At 33.4% G+C, this 20,554-nt stretch overlaps 1 protein-coding gene across 17 annotated transcripts in view; it reads left to right on the top strand.

Moving 5' to 3' along the window:
* The window catches only part of LOC115209152 (polypeptide N-acetylgalactosaminyltransferase 1), a 612,460-nt gene that overhangs the window by 189,803 nt on the left and 402,103 nt on the right, over window positions 1-20,554 (top strand). For all 17 annotated transcript variants that reach the window (XM_036502255.1, XM_036502216.1, XM_029777469.2 and 14 more), the window contains one exon: window positions 16,730-16,778. The gene's annotated coding sequence lies outside the window, so the exon portion shown is untranslated. The remainder of the gene's footprint in view (window positions 1-16,729; window positions 16,779-20,554) is intronic.

Raw genomic sequence — 20,554 nt, 5'->3', positions numbered from 1 at the left:
AACTTAGCACTTTTATTTTATATTACATCAATGCCCTACATTCTCTACCAGATAGAAACCTGTTATCATTGATCTCAGTGTTCCAAATATTCATAATTATTTTGATTAAATAAGGTTCAAAATTAAACTTACTTTATTAATTTTTTTGTAAATTACTTGTTATGCAAAGTAGGATTGGCCAACAAGTAAGCTCAAGAAATGCAATTTTGAAGTGAATGTTAAAAGGACATTTAACTGTAAAAAAAAGGAGAGAGAAAAAAACAATAGAAATATAAGTATTTAAATCTAAAATCACAGAAGGTATTTTTCAGATAGGTAGAGTGAATTGCAAACTGTAAATGCTCTCTACAAACGCAGTGCACAACGTATGTGAACTTGCAATCTAATATGCTAAACATTCAGCTTGTAATTTATTTCACTAGGTTGTTACACTTTCCAGGTCATAGATGAACCAGGTAGAAAATATTGATTTCTTTCGTAGGCATAAACATTTTTGATTTAGGTGAGTTATGAAATAAGTTGTTGTGATGTTCATAAATCTCCCAGGGTTATTATTGGTGTAAATATATTGAAGTGAATGCCAACAGGATTTATAACTGGGTTTTGCTCAATAGCTGACTGCACTTTATTTACTTTTAGCACTTTATACTTGTGAATGTTTGTACATATTAGAATGCAATAATTGAATAGTTAAGAAGCTCTAAAAGTTACTAAAGGATTAAAAAAGCTAATGTTTGAGATAGAAAACAGCAACAGGCCCATTAAGAGAACTCAAATCATTATCCAGTCCTCAGATGATCATATTACTGATTATACTATAGTGTATATGCCAATCTATCTTCTCAGATTAGATATTAACTGTTGTTTCTCCACTATATAATTTATCAGCCACTTAGTCTAAGAAGATAGGTTATCCTACTAATGCTTAGCATAGTGATGTGGTCACCTAGTTTCATATTTGCTGATGGAAATCAAATCATATTTTTCCTGTATAAAAATATACCAAATAAAAACTGAATGTCTAAATTACTGCACTTAGAATTACTAGCATTAAGATGACTGAGTAGTCATAGGTCTCTACTATTCCTTAGTAAACTATTAATACAATGCTCTTTCCAGTTGTGTCACTTGTACCACTAATTACCAAAGAACTAATTTTCATGTGATACGCTCAGAAAATATTCTACTCAAAGTATTTGAGAATTTATATTTTGCTTACCCATCCATTACATTTCTGACATTGTATGGACATTTTCCTAAAATCTCATTGCTTCCTCTGTTTTAGGAATGTTATATAATCAGTAACTAATTTTCATTCTCTTCCAAAAATTTGATTACAAGATTTCATTCAGTTTTTTCTGTTTTATACTTTAGGTATAATGTTGGTCATAACTCTTGAGTTTCTGCCATTTGTTTTTGTAATATAACCATTCATTATTTCTCAGCTGTACACTTTGCAACAATATTACCCCATTAACTTTACCAAATTCATTAAATCTTGCCCACCCGCACTTCTTTTTCTTATGTGTTTGGCATGTTAACAACACTTAACTGAACCTGGATAAAGATGCTAAAGAGTCTATATAACTTGTTTTCATACTAATCATGTTTTGCCTTCCATCATTCATTTTAGACGTGTTTTAGTCCAGTTTCTATTCAAATAATTGGTTCTTGCTACAATCATGACTACACTAGTGTTATAATATTTCTGTTTATGATGGATTTGGGGTTAATCAGCAAGGTGTGCTATACTTTAGAAACCTATCTTTTCTTCAAGTTTGCGCTCTCACAGTTATGTGAAATTTTCTCAGCACAAAACTTGTGTGAGATGCAGCATTTTACAAAGTGGAGTTGTTGTAAGGTTATCTTTTTGAAGCCACATGCAATAACACACACAAGATTTTGCAGCTTGGTTCTCAAATTTTTAGAGTTGTAATTATTTGGCAAATAACTTGATCTGAGACTGAATATTGAGGCTGAATCAATTTATTTGTAGAAGAGCCATTATTTTTAATCTACTTAAGAGTACCTGATATATTTGATATATTTAATTTAAGATATATTTTATTTAAGAGCATTTGTTATATTTGTTTTATGTTTATTTCTTGAGATATAAATATTTTTGTTGCTCATCTGAAACTCTTATTGATATAATTTGACTCTCCATCTCTGTTTAAATTAGATACATGTCAATTAGTCATATTTGAAATTCAGGACTCAGTTAATATCTGTTTAAATATTCAGTGTTAAACTGCTCCTTAGCTGCCCCACTCTTTGGTGCATTTTATTTTTCTTTATTCTACTACTTCAGTGATCATTGATGTGATGGTAAAGTTTTATATTTAAATTGTTTGTCCATTTAAAACATTAATTTTAATATATTAACTTCTAGTTTCATTTTCAGAAAAATAGATATTAAGTATTTTTAATTTGGTAAATTACTGAAATTTATCTTTTTTAGAGATGGTTGAATAAGTAATTTTTTAATATTGTTTCACTTAAGTCATTTATTTAAAAAATGTTTTTCATTTTTTTGCAAACTCAGTATGTATTTGGACAATATTCATATTTACTTTGACAACTTCTCCATAAGCAATATTCATAGTCCGGGTTCTATTTTCATTATTATATTTCTTTATGGTTGATTTGAAGGTATCATTGTCGCTATTTCTGTGCGTTTGAATAACCATATAAAAGCTCACTCATTTGTAAATACCTGTATGTGTGACAGATTAATGTCAAAGGGATTTTGTTTTTAATAATTTGTCCATAATATTAATGCACTTTCAGTGAAATATCTTTACCAAAATTTCCTCATACATGAGCAATAATAACTTTTGGTGAATTAATTTTATTTACAATAAGGAATGTTTCCATGACATTTTAAAAAAAATTCATAGTTATTGTTTATTAATAGATAGTCAAGTGAAAAATAACATATGCAGCTTACAGGTAGGGTAGAATTAACAGTTTTACTTGCTGAAGCTTTCTGCAAAATGACTAGTCTTACATGGTTGAAAAATCTATTGTGTATGAATTGAATTAGGTTTCTCAAAATTCATCATAATCAGAGGAAAGCATATGATGGGAGGACAGAGAAACATAGCTCTTGTAATGATCTTGCAGGTTATGATTTGCTTGTAACTTCATTGTTTGAAATTACAGTGATTATTTCTGTCATATGAAGCAGATTTCTAAATGGTGACCAATCCATTGACTTTAAATATCAACTTGTTGGCATAGTTTTGTTCACTAAATTTTGAGAAATGAATATGTAAATCTTTATGTTCTAACTTACCACTATTTTAGTTTCTGAAGAAAATATTTAGAAGTGAAAACTTTTAAAATTTGTGGATTTTTTCAAATAATAATAGTAGAAATTTTCTCAAGATTAGCACAAATTTTTCTTAGCTTTTTGTGACTGTATTTCTAATTATATACACTGCCTGTATGTTTTATTTAATGGAAAAAGAAAAGAAAAAAAATAACATAAAAAAAGACCGATAATTTTGTTGTATTTAGTACAATAACTTAATCATCATTAATATAGCTTAACATTGAGATATAGCTTAACAAAGAGGTTCTTAAAATTGTGATTAAAAGTTTAAATTTGAATATGAATACTTTTAAGAAAGACAGTTTTATATTATAGAATCAAGAGCTGGCTCAGTTGATGTTAAAAGACTTTTTAACAAATTACTTATGTTGAGTCCTTGAACACTCCCCTCTATTAATTTTTTAAAGTTACCTTTGGATGGGAGTGGTTAAAGTTCATAACATAAGTGATCTTTAAAAAGGCTTTTGATAGCAACTTGCTAGAGCTAGCTCATAACTCTATGTGGTTGCCTTTAAGGTGGCAAGCCTGCAGGATTGGTTGAGTGTTAAAAAAAAAAATGTGGCACTTATTCAGCTCCTTACGTTCTGAGCTCAAATCTTATTGAAACTAACATTGCTTTTCATCTCTCTGAGGTTGGTAAAATATAGTTCCAGATAATTCCTGGAGTTGATGGTATTTGACTACTAGCTCATTAAAAATTGTTTCCTAAACCAGAAGTCATTACTTAGGTTACATTTTTAATACTAAAATGTCGCATAAATCCTTCATAGTATCACTATACATTGTCAATTTTATTTTATTCTAACACACAGGAGACTGAAAGCAAGAATTTAGAATTCCAGTTGGTCTCAAATACTCATGCATTGCCATATGTATCGTCTTTTTTATCTTTTCTTTGGCCCCTTTTACTCTGTAAACTTAATAAAAAGAGGTTATTTTTATAATATGAAACTTTTTCTTTTTTTGAAAACTAACTAGTATTCTTTTTCTTAATTAATAATTAGGTTCTGATGAAAAATTTAGGTATTAAAAACCAACTAAAATCTATGTTTGTAATCTTGAATACTATAAAATTTATAGTAATAGATTACAGAATGCTGCCAATTTTAAACTGAGATTTTTTTAATTTCTTAAAAAATAATAAATATGATTTGTTGAAATCAATAAAGAAAAAATAACAATAGTTATATTACTAATGATACTTTGTAACTATATTGCTAATCATATTCTTTGTCATGAATCATAGCCAGTATCTAGGATATTCAAGTGTTCTTTCTGTCTACTACTTGCTTCTAATTCTGACTGCGAATATATATATATATTTAAGAGATATGTTTTGTAAGGAAATATTTATTTATTTATTTAACTAGCAATAATATTTTTTCTTCAGGTAAATATTAGTCAATTGAATTATCTCAGTATATTACTGGTATATTTTATTGATCCTTGAACACTGAGAGCAACATTGAATTGTAGGAGTCAGATACTGAAGTAAAAACTTACAGTAAAGTATTTGATCCACAAGATGCTGTAAATTTAGTCATCTGCATCATACTTGCATTAGAAAATATAAATTTTGACTGATACACCATTAGTTTTTGTTGTTGTAGTTATTAGTTATCTCCAAACTAATCCCTGGCATTTCAATTATAACCATCCTGTTTTTTCTTTAGCTATGATACATCTAGGACTATATTAGTCAATGTGTCCTTTTATATAAAAAAATGTTTGAGGCAGATTTGTGGAAAGTCTAGTTGGCTCAAGCATGCTATATGTACTTAATTACAACAGAACCTGAAAGGTATATTTGACTTAGAAGTTTAATAGAGAGTTGTTGTTCATAAGCAAGAGAGATATGAATTTATTTATATTGCTGAGCAAAATCGCACTTGTGGCAAATACCAGTGTCATGCAAATGGCACCCGTGCTAGTGGCATGTAAAAGTACCCATTACACTCTCAGGGTGGTTGGTGTTTGGAAGGGCATCCAGTCATAGAAGACCATGCCAAATCAGACTGGATGCTGGTGCAGTCTTCCAGTGTGCCAGCTCAGTCAAACTGTCCAACCCATGCCAGCATGGACAACAGACGTTAAATGATGATGATAGTGATAAGTATCAGTTACGTGAAAACATTTACTTGATTAATATGCAATATATTTTGACATTAGGTTTCAGTAGGAAATAAACAATTTTGCTGTGTTTTGAACACATGGTAGTCAATCCAAACTGATTTGTTTGTTAAATGAAATATATATATATATATATATATCAATTTTGAAGCAATTGACTGCTTCCTGCCCCTTCATGAAATCAAAAACGTTTTATGATGTGTGGTGTTTGTGAAGAAGTTACTTAGCAATATTTCAGCATTTGTTTGGAAGAAAGAAATTTATATTGTAAGATTTAAAGTTCAGTAATAAAAGAAAAAAAGAAAAACATTTGGAAAGAAATGAAGTGGGTTTAATGTTCCTTTTATTTATTTAAGAAAACTATTGAGTTTGCCTCAACTAAAATAGCTTAAAAATAGAGTTGCAATCCAATCTGTAATTGATGAGATAGCAAAAAATCAGGAATGGATGAAAAGAAGAGCTTAAATGAATAACAACTTTTCTGAAGTTGATGTTTGATATTAGATGCAGTGGTTCATAAAAGCAAAAGCAATGTGTTAAGTTTCATCATCATTATTTAATGTCTGTTGTCCATGCTGGCATGGGTTGGATGGTTTGACTGAGCTGGCACACTGGAAGGCTGCACCAGGATCCAGTCTGATTTGGCATGGTTTTCTATGGCTGGATGCCCTTCCTAACGCTAACCACTCTGAGAGTATAATGGGTGCCATTTGCATGACACCAGTATCTGCCAGAACTGTAATTTTGCTTGGCAACATAAATAAATTCATATCTCTCTCACTTATGAACAACAACTTTCTATAACACTTCTCAGTCAAATATATCTTTCAGACTCTGTTGTAATTAAGTACTTATGGTATACTTGAACCAATGAAAGAGCCTCATGTGATCACTTAACTTTCCAGAAATCTGCCTCAAACATTTTTTTTTTTAATAAAAGGACACATTGACTAATGTAGTCCTAGATGTATTATAGCTAAAGAAAAAAGAGTACAATTATAATTGGAATGCCAGGGATTAGTTTGGAGATAACTACAATAAGAAAAACTAATGATATATCAGTCAAAATTTATTTTTTCTAGTGCAAGTATGATGCAGATGATTAAAAGTATTGAGATGGATGAAATGGAAAGTACGAGTTAAAAACAAGTTAAAAAAAGTCTAACACAAAATTTTTCAGTGAACATGTAACAACTGCCTCTGGCTAATGGAACCTAGAGGTGCTGTTATTAGAGGGGAAAAGTTGAAAACTAGCCTAACAGATGCAAATATAGCAATTGAAAGCATCAAAAATAGCACAGCTCAATCTCCTGAATAACTGTTTTTCCTCTTTTTTGTTTTTGATTTTTGTCTCAAATTATTTTTAAAGTTTAGAAATCCTTTAAACACTACATCATCTTGTGTTTTATAACAACAAAACTTAGAAATTTTCAAATGCAACCCAAAACAAAATTTCCTAGAAACAAGAATTTGTAATTATGGATAATATGTCATCTGGCATTTAGTATTAAAGAAAAAGATGCTTAAGGTGACTTAGCTAAAAGTTCTGAAGGGAAGAGCAGCAGGTAGCATGTATCTTCTCTTTAGTAAAACAGGAGTAAACATATCTAGGAAACTGAAGTTGCTAATATCCTATAAGCTTAGGAAAAAATTTGAATTACTATGTGGACAATTTCAGATCTTTACTGATTTTGTAGATTTTTTTTCTTCTCGTTCACATTTCAGCCTGGGCTTGACATTTTCTTTAGATAAATAAATGTGTAAAACTGTATTCCAAATCTATACTTCAATTTATCACCACCATTGTTATCGTCCTTATGCTCATTTTATGCCTGGTTTCACTACAGATATGTGTTGGCATTGGAGTTGTCATGGTCAGCTCCCACTTGATATTTCTAGATGAGTGGGGGAACACAATACTTGTATGTTCTGGTTTGACCTAACACCAACCACTTTACAGAGTGCAATGAGTGCATTTTATTTTGTTACTTGCACAAGATAGGTCCTCATATCCTTGACAAAACTAAACTGAAGGCTCTTCTTAGCCCTTCATTGTTTCTGCTCATTTCATCACTTTACTGATTGTACTGCGCACATTTTATTACATCATCACGAGTGAAGTTGCTAGGAGAAACAAGAGAGTGTGTGTGTGTGTGTGTGTGTGTGTGTGTGTGTGTGTGTAATGGCAGCTACATACTTCCTAGTAAGGGAGAGGATGAGTGATGGGTTGTCATTTGAAAGTGTTGGCGGTAAGAGTGTTTGTTACATGTCCCTAGTAAATCGCTTAAAGAAGTAGAGGTGATGGCAAGGTAATAGTAACTGGCATGAGAGAGGGAATGATCAAAATCAAGATGGTAATGTTAGGAGACTAATGGATATCAGTAAAAGAGTAGATTGAGGGAGAGCGAGTAATGAATTCAAGAGAACAGTATCAGATACTAACATACAATGCACTTTCTTATTTACTCAATCATGTGATGGGTGGAAGAGAGTACTGAGAGATATGGATGGTAGTGTGAGTATCACTAGATCCAGTTTTCCCTTATTACACAAGTGACATGGTACAGTGAATAGCAATGGATGCAACAGAGATAGGATGATTTGAATAGATGAAAGGGGCAGCTGGAGAAGACCACCAGGGATAGCATGGGTTAAAAGTCTAGATATAGATATATGTTGTATGTCCCAAATATTGCCACTACCTCTGTTTTAATGTACACTTTGTTATGCTTGCATACATAAATATATATATTCCAAATGTTTTAAGAAGGAAGGAGTGTTTCCTGAAAGTGTGTGTTTGCATAATTTTATGTCCTTTTATACATTTGTATGCATGAGCATGTGTGAATTCACATCTCCACCAAAGAATTTGAATACAACGTTAGTGAACATATCTGTATATATTTATATGCATCAGTTGTAAGTGTATAGATAAAAAAACAAAACAAAACCAAACAGATAATCAATTTTCAGGTATGATCCTCAGTGCATTAATCATGAATCTAACTCAAATGTAAATTTCTGTTACAGAGAAAAGTTTATTCTGAAATTAATTACAAGCAGAAGTTTAAATATAACAATAATTCCTTTGATCTTATATCTTGTAGAAATATATCTTGCCTTGCAATCTTCAAAAATTTACTGGAAATGTTATTCTCATTAATTTAACATGGTTATGAAACTAAGAAGCCATTATATTTCTTGAAGAAAATTTACATTTTAACATATTTCTTGAATAATTCAAGTAATACTTAGCCAATTGTTATGTTAGAAAGAAACTGTTAGAAATTAATTCTGTGTGTCCGTATGTCACTGTACTGGAGTCAACAATTCCGGTTTATTAACACTTCCTTAATTGCAACTAATTATGTATATAGATGTTGTAATACCCTCACAAAAATTTAACGGTTTTCTCTTTTAATAGAAGCATACAGTGTGTAATTCACTTCATAAGCAAGTTGCTTTTGATACTGCAGTAACAATGTATCAATAATGCTTTCTTTTGTAAAGCTAAGCACTAATCCACTCCAATTCCTTGAGGGATAAATCATAAATTATAGCTATTGTGTCTTCAAACAAAATATTAATCATTCTTGCTTCAGTCTTTCTGCCTTTCTTTCCATTTCAAACAAAAAACAACACATTAGACCAATATATATATATATATATATATATATATATATATATATATATATATATATAAAGATAAATTCATACCTAAATCACCAACAAAAATTAGATATTTTAGGTTTAAAAATCTTTGTTCAAAATTTTTTGCATTATCATCAAGGAGTGAGCAAAAGAGATTGTAGTATTTAGGTATGTACCATTGCGTCACTACTTGAAATCTTGCTGGAATAGATGTTGCCTTTCATCTCATCAGGATTGATAAAAAATAAGATTGTTATCACTGACTATATCCTCTGCAAATATTTGTAGCTTTCTACCTCTGATGGAATTAGTTATAGAGTTTGACAAATTGATGTCTAGGCAATTTTTTTATCAATTCATTCATAGTACCCAAGTTAGAATGCAGCCAGGTTATAAAATAGTGTTTAAACAAGCTATTGAACTGATGTTAAAAAATGCAAACTTTCTGTTGATATCAAGATGTTAGAACTATTTCTAATGTTCTTATGAAGACAAAACAATAAAAGTATTAGGTAGAACATACTTTCTTAAAATGTTTCATTTTCTTGAGCTTCTTCCCTTTATTTTATTAAGTACATTACAACCAACAAAGAAATGTATGTAAAATGACATGTATTGAATATAGATAGCTATATAATCTACTAAAATCTGTTTATTTAAAATACTTTAAAATTTATCAAGGGCACAAAAGACATGGCAATAAAAAAAAACCTAAAGTTAATAAAAATTCTATGAAGTGTTTAATTACAGATCCTGAGCAGCTACTTTTAACAAATAGTTTTCATTTAAAATATTAATTGGCTATCACTATCACTTTCTGATATGTTCCATGTTATCTCTGTATTTCGTCTTCTGGCTGGTTTCTTCTTGGATAAATTTCTGCAGTTTTCATATATGAGTTATTTTCATTGCTATCTCTCTTACATCTCTGGAATTTATTTACATTGCGTGCTAATTTATTTACAATACACATCAAAGAAAACCAGCTCAAAACCCTCTGAGAATTGCATGATTTGACATTACTCAAGTACTTGAGTTTAAAAACAACTGTTTTTTTCATGCACATAATTTAAACTGAAATACAAAACAAATATTACCAGACTAACAGAATGAAATAACCTGATAATATTCTAGCTTGGATCTTAGCAATATATTGACTAGGAATGAATTGTCCTAGCACCTGTCAGGGATCCTGTGCATATTGTCACTATTTAGTAAATTCATCTTTTTTAATTCATTGCATTTAAATACATCATAGCAATTTCATTGCAAGATAATTACATTGCCATTCAATATACCACTGGTAAATTTGTCATGTTATTTAGCTGTAGCAAATACATTGCTAAGCATTAAGGTTTCTACTTGAAGAATTCATACATCTTATTTCTTGTACAGTGAAAGAGAAATTTGAAGAGAAAAATTACTATCATATTTGCTCCATATATATGCAAAAATAAATAAATAAAGTCTATTTTAAAGATAGAACTGAATCCCAGAATAATGCAGTAAGAGATAACACTATTTTAAATTGAAAGGAAGAAGAAATATGCTAAAAACACAAATACTGTACAATAACTCTTAGATAATCCAGTATCTTTGGTTTTGATATTCATTGATGATGCATTGAATTCTTGCTGCTCTATCTTATTATTTCTTATTGCACTGTGGGTTTTCTGCACCAATGATGCAGTTAGACAATTAATTCATTTCTTCATTGTTCAATTTTACTTTAAAAAAAAAATTTAAAAATCTAGATTGCAGAATTTACTTTTTCTTTGTTAATGAAATATGGCACATTTATTCTTTAAATAAAAACTTTAAACAAACTTTTCAATGATAGTGTCAAGGTATTTGGCATGATGAGAAATTTATTGCCGATATATTGCCACCTGCACATCTGTTTCTGATAAGCCAGGAGTGAAATGCATATACTTTTAAAGATAGTTAATAGAGCCCTAATTATTCCACTGACTTGAAGTATCATAGCATATGGAAGGTAGGTGAGGGCATTGTGTATTGTGTTGATGTCTAGTGAGAAGCCATGATAAGGCAATGGTTGGTGCAGAGATGGTGATGGTTTGATAGGGGTTGGGTTAGTAGGTGAGAATGAGATAAGGAGTGTTTGGGGCATTTGTGCATCAGTCAGGTATCTATGCAAGGATAAAACTAGTTGGCCTAGAGAGTTGAAGTTTGGAAAAAATTTGGTTTCTGCACCAATGGCATCAATATAGTGTGTTTCTGGGAGTGGAGGAGTAGTAAATGTTCAAGTTACTGAGGGCAATAACTTTGTAGAAGTGGGATTGATATCTTCAGTACAGGAAGTGCCAAGATTTGTTAGAGGCTTGACACAGTCAGAGAGTGATTGAGGAAGCAGATGTATCTGGGGGAGTGGGAGAGGAAGAATGTAAACCAAAGTAATTGGAAGTTTTTGTTGTAGATATCCAAGTGTATGCAGACACTAACATCACCCTTAAAAGTGAAGTAAAAAGTGTAGCCAGAGCAGAAGTTGACAATGGGCAAAGATTGGGAAATTTGTGTCTCAAAGAGGCATAGAATGTATGGCTTGCTTAGTAGTAAAAGGTGCTGTGTGGAATTTATGCTGGATAGCAGTTCATAGATGTTATGGGTTTAGATTTAATTTTAGGTATCATACACAGTCTTTATCAGTTCCATTAAACACTTAAAGATTTGAAAATTATATTTTAATCTGCAGTTATATCCACATCCTTATTAGATCAATCCAACGTCATATCTCACACCTCATTTAACTGACAATTTTTGATTCCCTGTGACCATGATAACAGCTGGAATGATGTCTCAGATACATACCCAAGCCACAAGTGTATGTGTACTTTTAAATAACAGTTGGTTTACTTATCACTTAGGTACAAAGACTAGAACATTGAAATCATTTTAGTGTGAGCCTTGCAATACTAACTAACTAGTCATTATTGTTACCCAGTCTGAAACTGTTCTGATATTGTGTCATCAAAGTTACTATGCCAAAAAAAAAAAAAAAATATCTACTTAGAATCCTCTCTTGAATTAAGATCTTACTCAATTTCTCTTAAGCAGTCTTTCTCTTTTTGCTCCATCCCACTTACTCTCTTTTTTCCCTCCTTCTGTCCTTATCCTCTCTCTCTCACTTCATGAGGATGTGATACCAACTTGGATAAATTCTCTATGCAATTTTATGACTATTTATTTTGCACATAATGGAGGATGCGAGGACATTTTGCCATCAGTCAATTGCCAGCAGTCTGTTTGTAATGTTTGTTTTGGTTTCAGCTCAAGTTAAGTTGCAAGTGGTTTGTTGCATGTTTTGAGTTGGTTTTCTTTAAAACGCAATGTAAATAAATTCCAGAGAAGCAGGAGAGTTAGTAGTGAGAATAACTAGTACTTCAAAAATCATTTAACACTGTTACAAAGAATATACTTAGCAAAATCAAACTGCAAAAATTTATCCAAGGAGAAGAAACCACCCAAAAGAAGAAATTCAGATATATTAACAAGTGCATTAGAAATGTGATAGATGGTTATGGCTTCGAAAAAAAAATTAATTTCTTGAAAGCAATTGTTCATCATTTGAAATTTAAACATAGTATTGTTTTTAGTTAAATTTGGTTTTCTGCTATCATTTTTTGACATTCTTGATAAATTTTAAAATAAAATATTTTAAATCAGTTTTAGTTTATCTATATAACCATCTGTATCTTACACTTCATTTTATATAAATTTCTTTGTTTTTGTGTGTTCAGTAAAAGAAACTACAGAAAACAAAATAGAAATTTTATGAAAGCAAGGATTTTGTCCTAATATTTTCAGTTTTCCTTTCATTTCTGCATTCCAATTTTTGTTATATCCCACATCTTAATCATCATCATCATCATACGTCTGTTTTCCATGCTAGCATGGGTTGGACGGTTTTGACTGAGGGCTGGCAACCAGATGGCTGCACCAGGCTCCAGTCTTGATCTGGCAGAGTTTCTACAGCTGGATGCCCTTCCTAAAGCCAACCACTCTGAGAGTGTAGTGGGTGCTTTTTACGTGCCACATGCACAGGGGCCAATCAGGCAGTACTGGCAATGACCTCGCTCGAATCTTTTACACGTGCCACCGACACAGGTGCCAGTGAAGTGACATTGGTAACGATCACGCTCGAATGGTGCCCTTTTTAAGTGCCAGTTGGCTGCTCTGGCAATGATCACAACGATCACGCTCGGATGGTGTTCTTGGTTCCCCACTAGCACAGACATAAGTGCCAGTAAGTCAACGCTGGTAATGGATCATACTCAAATAGCCCTTCTGTCAACGATCACACTCGTATGGTGCTCTTTGCACCCCGCTAGCACGGATGCCAGTCATCAAAATGATTTTGATTACACTTGCCACAAGAGGTCTTCACAAGCAAAGTCTAGTGACCAAAGAAGGAAAAGCTACGCATAAGTGGGTCGGTTATGCTCCTGGCATAGGCCACGGGTTATGGTTTCATCTGGCTCGCCAGGTCTTCTCGAGCACAGCATATTTCCAAAGGTCTCGGTCGCTTGTCATTTCCTTGGTGAGGCCTAATGTTCGAAGGTCATGCTTCACCACTTCATCCCAGGTCTTCCTGGGTCTACCGCTTCCACAGGTTCCCTCAACAGCTAGGGTGTGGCACTTTTTCACACAGCTATCCTCATCCATTCTCACCACATGTCCATACCAACGCAGTTGTCTCTCTTGCACACCACATCTAATGCTTCTTAGGTCCAACTTTTCTCTCAAGGTACTTACACTCTGTTGAGTATGCACACTGACATTACACATCCATTGGATCATACTGGCTTCATTCCTTGCGAGTTTACGCATATCCTCAGCAGTCACAGCCCATATTTCACTGCCGTGTAGCATGGCTGTTCGTACACATGCATCATACAGTCTACCTTTTACTCTGAGCAAGAGGCTCTTTGTCACCAGCAGAGGTAAGAGCTCTCTGAACTTTGCCCAGGCTATTCTTATTCTAGCAACTACATTTTCAGAGTATCCACCCCTGCTACTGACTTGATCCCCTATGTAACGGAAGCTATCAACTACTTGTAGTTTTTCTCCCTGGAATGTGACAGAAGCTGTTCTCTGCACATTTTCAGTGTTTATAGCACCTGAGCATTTGCCACATACAAAAACTATCTTCCCAGTTAGCCTTCCTTTGATATTGCTGCACTTCTTATGTGTCTATAGAGTTTCTACCTACGCCTCTACTACAGATTGAGCAGGGCCATCTACCTGAAAGGATTTGTGGTTTGCCTGCGTTCCTACTTATTAGGACTTTGGTTTTAGCTAGGTTTATTCTAAGGCCCTTCAATTCTAATCCTTGTTTCCACACTTGAAACTTCTCTTCTAGTTCTGATAGTGACTCAGCGATTAGGGCAAAGTCATCAGCATAGAGGAGCTCCCAGAGGCATCCTGACTGGAATTCCTCCGTAATTGCCTGGAGGACTATGATAAATAGGACGGGGCTGAGGACTGAACCCTGGTGGACCCCAACCTCTACCTTGAATTCTTCAGTATACACGTTGCAAACCCTTACCTTACTTACAGCGTCCCTGTAGATGGCTTGCACAGCTCTCACTAACCATTCATCTATCCCTAGTTTCCTCATTGACCACCAGATAAGGGATCGGGGGACCCTGTCGAAGGCTTTCTCCAAGTCAACGAAAACCAGGCACAGGGGCTTATCTTTGGCTAGGTATTTCTCCTGCAGCTGTCTTACCAGAAATATGGCATCAGTGGTGCTTTTCCTTGGCACGAAACCAAACTGCATCTCATCCAAGTTGGACTCTCTCCCTAATAAGTTGGGCTATGACCCTCTCCGTAACCTTCATTATCTGGTCCAACAGCTTGATACCTCTGTAATTATTTGTATCTAGGGCGTCACCTTTATCTTTGTAGCAGTTAACTATTATGCTGCTACACCAGTCATTGGGAATGACTCCTTCGTGTATCCCCTGGTTAACTATATGGGTGACTAGGCTGTAGCCAACACTGCCAGATATTTTGAGCATCTCTGCAGTAATTCTTGATGGGCCTGGTACTTTCCCTGTCTTCATGCTTCTAATTGCCTCAATTACCAAGGAACTGTCAACAAGGCTAGCTGGTCTCTCTGTTGGGTCGACATTGGGCAGACTCTCTTTATCCCATGCATTTTCTTTATTCAGCAACCTTTCATAGTGGTGTCTCCAAACCACTCTCTTTGCATCCTCATTTAGCGCAAGTGAGCCATCATCCATGCGAACACATTTCTCTCCTACCACATCATAATTCTCTTTCACACACTGTCTTGCAACATGAAATACCTCAAGTCTTTCGTCCTCACGGCGCAGAACATTGGTAAATTTTTTCTTATCTGCTTCCCCTCTGGCTAAATACACCTGCCTCCTAGCTTCCCTTCTGGCAGTCTGATACACTTCCCTGCTACCACCGTTCTTCCAGTCCTTCCAAGCTTGTTTCTTTTGTCTAATAGCCCTTAATATCAACAGAAAAAAAAAGTTTGTATTTACATTTGTTCACTATTCTTGTTTAGGTGTCATTTAATAAACTGATGGCCTGTCTGACTGACATATTCACTGGACACCATAATGTGCATGTGTGTGATCATCATCAATTTTACATCTGCTTTCCAATAGTTGGCTGGTTCATCAGATCCAATTGTATGAGGGGACTATGTTTTGCTCAAAACACTTCAAGTTTGACATGGTTTTTATGGATGCCCTTCCTAACAGTAACCATTCTATTGAGTGTAATGGATGCATTTTTTTCGGCACCATTTGTGTAAAATAAAAGTGAGGTTGACAGAGTTGGAGATACTTTGGGGCAAATGTTCACTGAAAGAAAGGAATTGAGTGTTATGGAGGTGGACCAAGGAGAGAAGACAAGAGAGTGTTGTGATGGCAGAGAGGTTGCGGGTAGACATCAGTGGGAGAAAGGGAGACAAGGGGGTGAGGAAGTAAGGGGTAAATGCAGTGATAACAATGAGTGTTTCCATGTTTGGAATTTCTTCTCCAAATCTTCAATAGATTGTGCTATAAAAATATCATCATCAGTATACAGGAGTTCACATGGACAGCCAGTCTTAAACTTTTCTGTTATGGTTTGGAGAATTATAATAATCTAGAGAGGGAATTAGGACTGGGCCCTGATAAACTTCTAACTGTAATCTAAATTTGCCATTGAAATTATTGTCGTCTCCCATCTTTGTTGACTCCCGTTATGTGTGTGCGTGCCTGTATACATATTTGTGCATATGCATAAATGTGTGAACATGTGTATGTGCCCAGGTCCTGAACTTCATTGTAGATATTCAGGACAAGTCCATGCTGGAGCACTTTGTAGTGTTGGCTGTTATCTTTTTTCTTTTGGTTTGATCTCTGATATGTAGTTTTAGGTTCTGTTTAATTGCTGTTTAGTAGGGTTAATTACTCTTTTCTGGTTCTAACCTTTAGCAAAATGTTGGTCTGATACATGGGAGCAAAGTGAATTTAGTCATTTGTTAAAACAATGTCCATATATGTTGCTTGCTTCAGTGTGTTTAATGATTTCTCTTTATATTTATTTCTCCTCATTTATCTATTGCAGTTGATGATTGTGTACAAGAAAACATCAGATTCCATTCAGTTTTTATTAGGTAAGATGTTGAACAGAACTTCTTAATTAAACTGAGATTGACCTCACAACATTTTTACATGTTTTTCAATGATTGCTTGGGTTGTACAAATCTGGAATGCAACAATTTGCACCTATGTCATGTTCCATCATCAACTCTTCAGTTAGATTAAAGAACTTAATCAATGCTTGATGTACTAAAATAATATGATAGAAACTATCATGCCATTTTATCCACCAAGATTATTATGAAACATTTCATTGAGACAGAAAATTGTTTGGGAAAGAAATTTTGAATACTAGTTTAATGACATGTATGCTGTATTTTCTGTTGTCGTCCTCTTTGTTCCTCCTCCTCTCCTTCACATTTGCCTATTTGTAGAACAGTTGGTTCATCTGTAGACATTCTTTCTGCACATTAACTACTCTACTGAAATAATGGAGGCAGAAGTAAACAAAGTTGTTTGTATTTCCTAGAAGTCACACCCATCTGCCACTAGTTTCAGCTTTGAAACTAGTTCATGTGGTCATTAATCTGTCACTATCACGCCTACATACTAGTTGATGTATTATTCAACTTTCAGTAATTGATGTAGAATAAATTCTGTTCGCTTGTATGCATCAGGATCAACAATTCAATATAATATCTTAGTTTGCATTCACATTTAAAAAAAATAAATAAATAAAAAAAAAACAAACCCTAATATGTATTTCAGTATCATCAATTTTGTGAGTTTTTTAAAAACCCTTGTGCTGAATTGGAGTTCTTATTACTTGCAAGCCCTTTCATATCACTTCTCTTTACCATAGTGTTGACAAGAGTTGATTGAAGAAGGCCATAAGATCATATCATAGTTGAGGTCAGTTAAATAATTTGACCCTTTCTCTGCAAACTACTGATGCTTGTTCAATATGTAATGGCCTATCCTGCTTAAGTCAGTTATTTACATGTTTGTGGACTGAAGCAGTGATATTTAAGCTTCTTTGCCATGAGCATAGTACAGCACTAGTGACATGATATGTATTACAAAGCTGTTTGTTAACAATTTGACCCATTATAAAGTCATCCTGCTCCATTTCTTGCTATGATAATTTCAGACATCTTTGATATATTTCATTGCAAGTTTCTTTTTCCTCTTTGTGACTGGTACAATAAATCATAGCTATTACCTGCTTCCAGCCCTGCGTATAATTATGTGTTACCTATATTACCTATATTCCATATGTCTATAAGAGCATTTTACTTTTATAATATCTATTACATTCATATAATTAATACATCATATTTGATTTTTTTTTTCATACTGGTTTCTACATGTTTCATTGTAATGTTCCAAAATTATACCATCATTTATTCCATTATATGACTTCCTTAATTATTAATAAGATTGAAGTGAACGAACTATTAGACTGTCAGGTCATAGCTTATAAATTCATACTGTGTACAGCGTTGTGTATTTCTGAGCTCTACTTTAATCTGCAAGTCTTACTACTTCTTGTAATAGAGGATAAGTGCATGATGATCTAAGTGTTACTTGCAATAAATTAGTAGCCTATGAAAAAAAGTAAGGTTTATTTTTCAGCTGCTAAATGTTGTACAATTTAGAATCAAGCATCAGCTTTGTGGGTGCCTGAAGTTCACAGAAATTACTGTAGCCTGAAAGAATTGTTAATAATGTCTGGCATCAGACCATGTTTTTTAATATAATTTTTGAAGCAATATAACAGGAGTTCAGGCTGGTTGTCATTGGGAACTTTTATATACCAGATAAAATTCCGAGCCTGAAATAATGGTCTAAGGTCCAGATATAAAATATATAAAAACAACCTAAAGACAAGTTAGTTAACAATAAAGTCCCAATACTTTCATTAAAAAAAACCCCAAAAAGCTAAAGTTAATGGAGAAGAAACAATGCCTGTATTAATTTTAACTGTTCTGAGTAGGAAGAACTGGACTGTATCCTTGCTTGATGCATTGAACTGGAGGAGGTAAGCACTTGAAATTGTGTATTCAGTGCTTATGATGAGTGGGAGTGACAGAGAATGGTAACTTCAATTTTTCAGAATCTGAAAAATGAAACTGTTTGGATGTTCACTAGATGCAGTTGATGATTTCTAATATTTAAGTGATCTTCTTAGTACTGAGAATGGTTGTTATCAAAGTGTAGTCGTTAAAACAGATGCAGGAATTGATACTTCTATTATAAGCAACAAATTCTCTGTCAGTGTGATGAAACAGGGATATTGAAACTTGAAGATCAGAGGTGGTGTAATCAGTAGGCCAGATAACATCAACTTATGTGTAATGTAGAGCATAAATGAGCCAAGAGATTGGGTAGATACTAAAGTTATTTGCTGTTGTATTCAAGAGAGACAACTGTTCTCTTATGCCTCTTTGATCCAGATAAACAATAAATACTGTTGAAAGGGTGTTGTGAGGTGATACTAGAAAGTACCATTGCAAAAGATATGAGAAGTTCTGTGGTTAGTTCTGAGACAACTGAAAGAATCATGAGGATTACAGTTATTCTAACCAACACAGCTATCCACTCCATGCTAGCATGAAAAAAGACTTTAAAATAATCATAATGATTAACAGAATACTATTAAATTGCTTGTCTGATGCTACCTTGTGAAATACTTCCAATGTGAATCATAAGTACTTGTGTTTTAGTAATTACTTATGTGGTATAACAAAACTTATTTCAGCGAAGGAATAATTGAGGAGCTGGTGTAGTAATGAAATTATATCAATTAGCAATTGAAACCATATCTCAGTGCTTGAGCCATCAAGATCTTGGAATTATGCATGTGCACACACACGCACGCACGCACACACACACACAGGTTCTTCCGATTTCTTACAACCATTACATTTGTAATTTGAAAACAGTTTCGTATTTAGAAGTAAAAAATAGGTAAAGAAGAAAATTGTATCATTTGTATATTGTGTATGCATCAGAGTCTGTAAAAATAAAGTGGCTTATAGCTTCAAACTTAATCATGGCTATTGAATCAAAATGGGTTATATGCATACCTGACAATAAGTTTCCCTCTCTTATCACAGTTAAACTATTAGTGGTTGGAAGGCTGTGTAAATATAAAAAAAAACAATTGCACTTGTAAATTGTCTTGACATAGAAAAAATGGATATTAAATTTTTTAAAAACAAGTATGGCAAACAATTTAAGTATTCCGTCTACTTGTAACATTATTACCATTCCCATTATTATCACTACTAATTTAAAAAATCTACTATGTATTTTTTAAAGCTCATTTGTATATCAGTAAGTTGTTTCAATTAAAAACATTTCTTAAAAAAATTTCTTTTTATTTTCTCTCATTTTGTCATGAAATCTAGGCTGATATCTAATGAAATAATTGTGTCAGAGTAATTTTGTTTAATCACTTCTATTGCTGTAATTGTTGATGCTGTGAAAAAACATGGATGTATTTAAATGAAAAATAGGTATTCTAATAGAACATTCGACCCATTTTTTCAATCACTCTGTTTAAATGTTTCAGAAAAGAAAAAATTCTCATCTAATTTTACCTTATGGAAAGAGGATATGTATGTATATGTGTGTGTGTATGCACACATGCAGGCATGCATGTATGTGTGCAGGTAGGCATGGCTGTGTGGTTAAGAATTTGGTTTTCAAATGACACCATTTTGCGTTCTGCTCCACGGCAATTCAGCCTGGACAAGTGTTCTACTGTAGTTCCAGGTTGACCAAAGCCTTGTGAATGGATATGGTAGATGGAAACCGAGAGAGGCCTGCCATGTGTGTGTATATG

This window comes from Octopus sinensis, linkage group LG1, assembly GCF_006345805.1.
Source record: "Octopus sinensis linkage group LG1, ASM634580v1, whole genome shotgun sequence".
Classification (NCBI taxonomy): Eukaryota; Metazoa; Mollusca; class Cephalopoda; order Octopoda; family Octopodidae; genus Octopus; species Octopus sinensis.
This window is presented reverse-complemented; position numbering and strand designations above follow the sequence as displayed.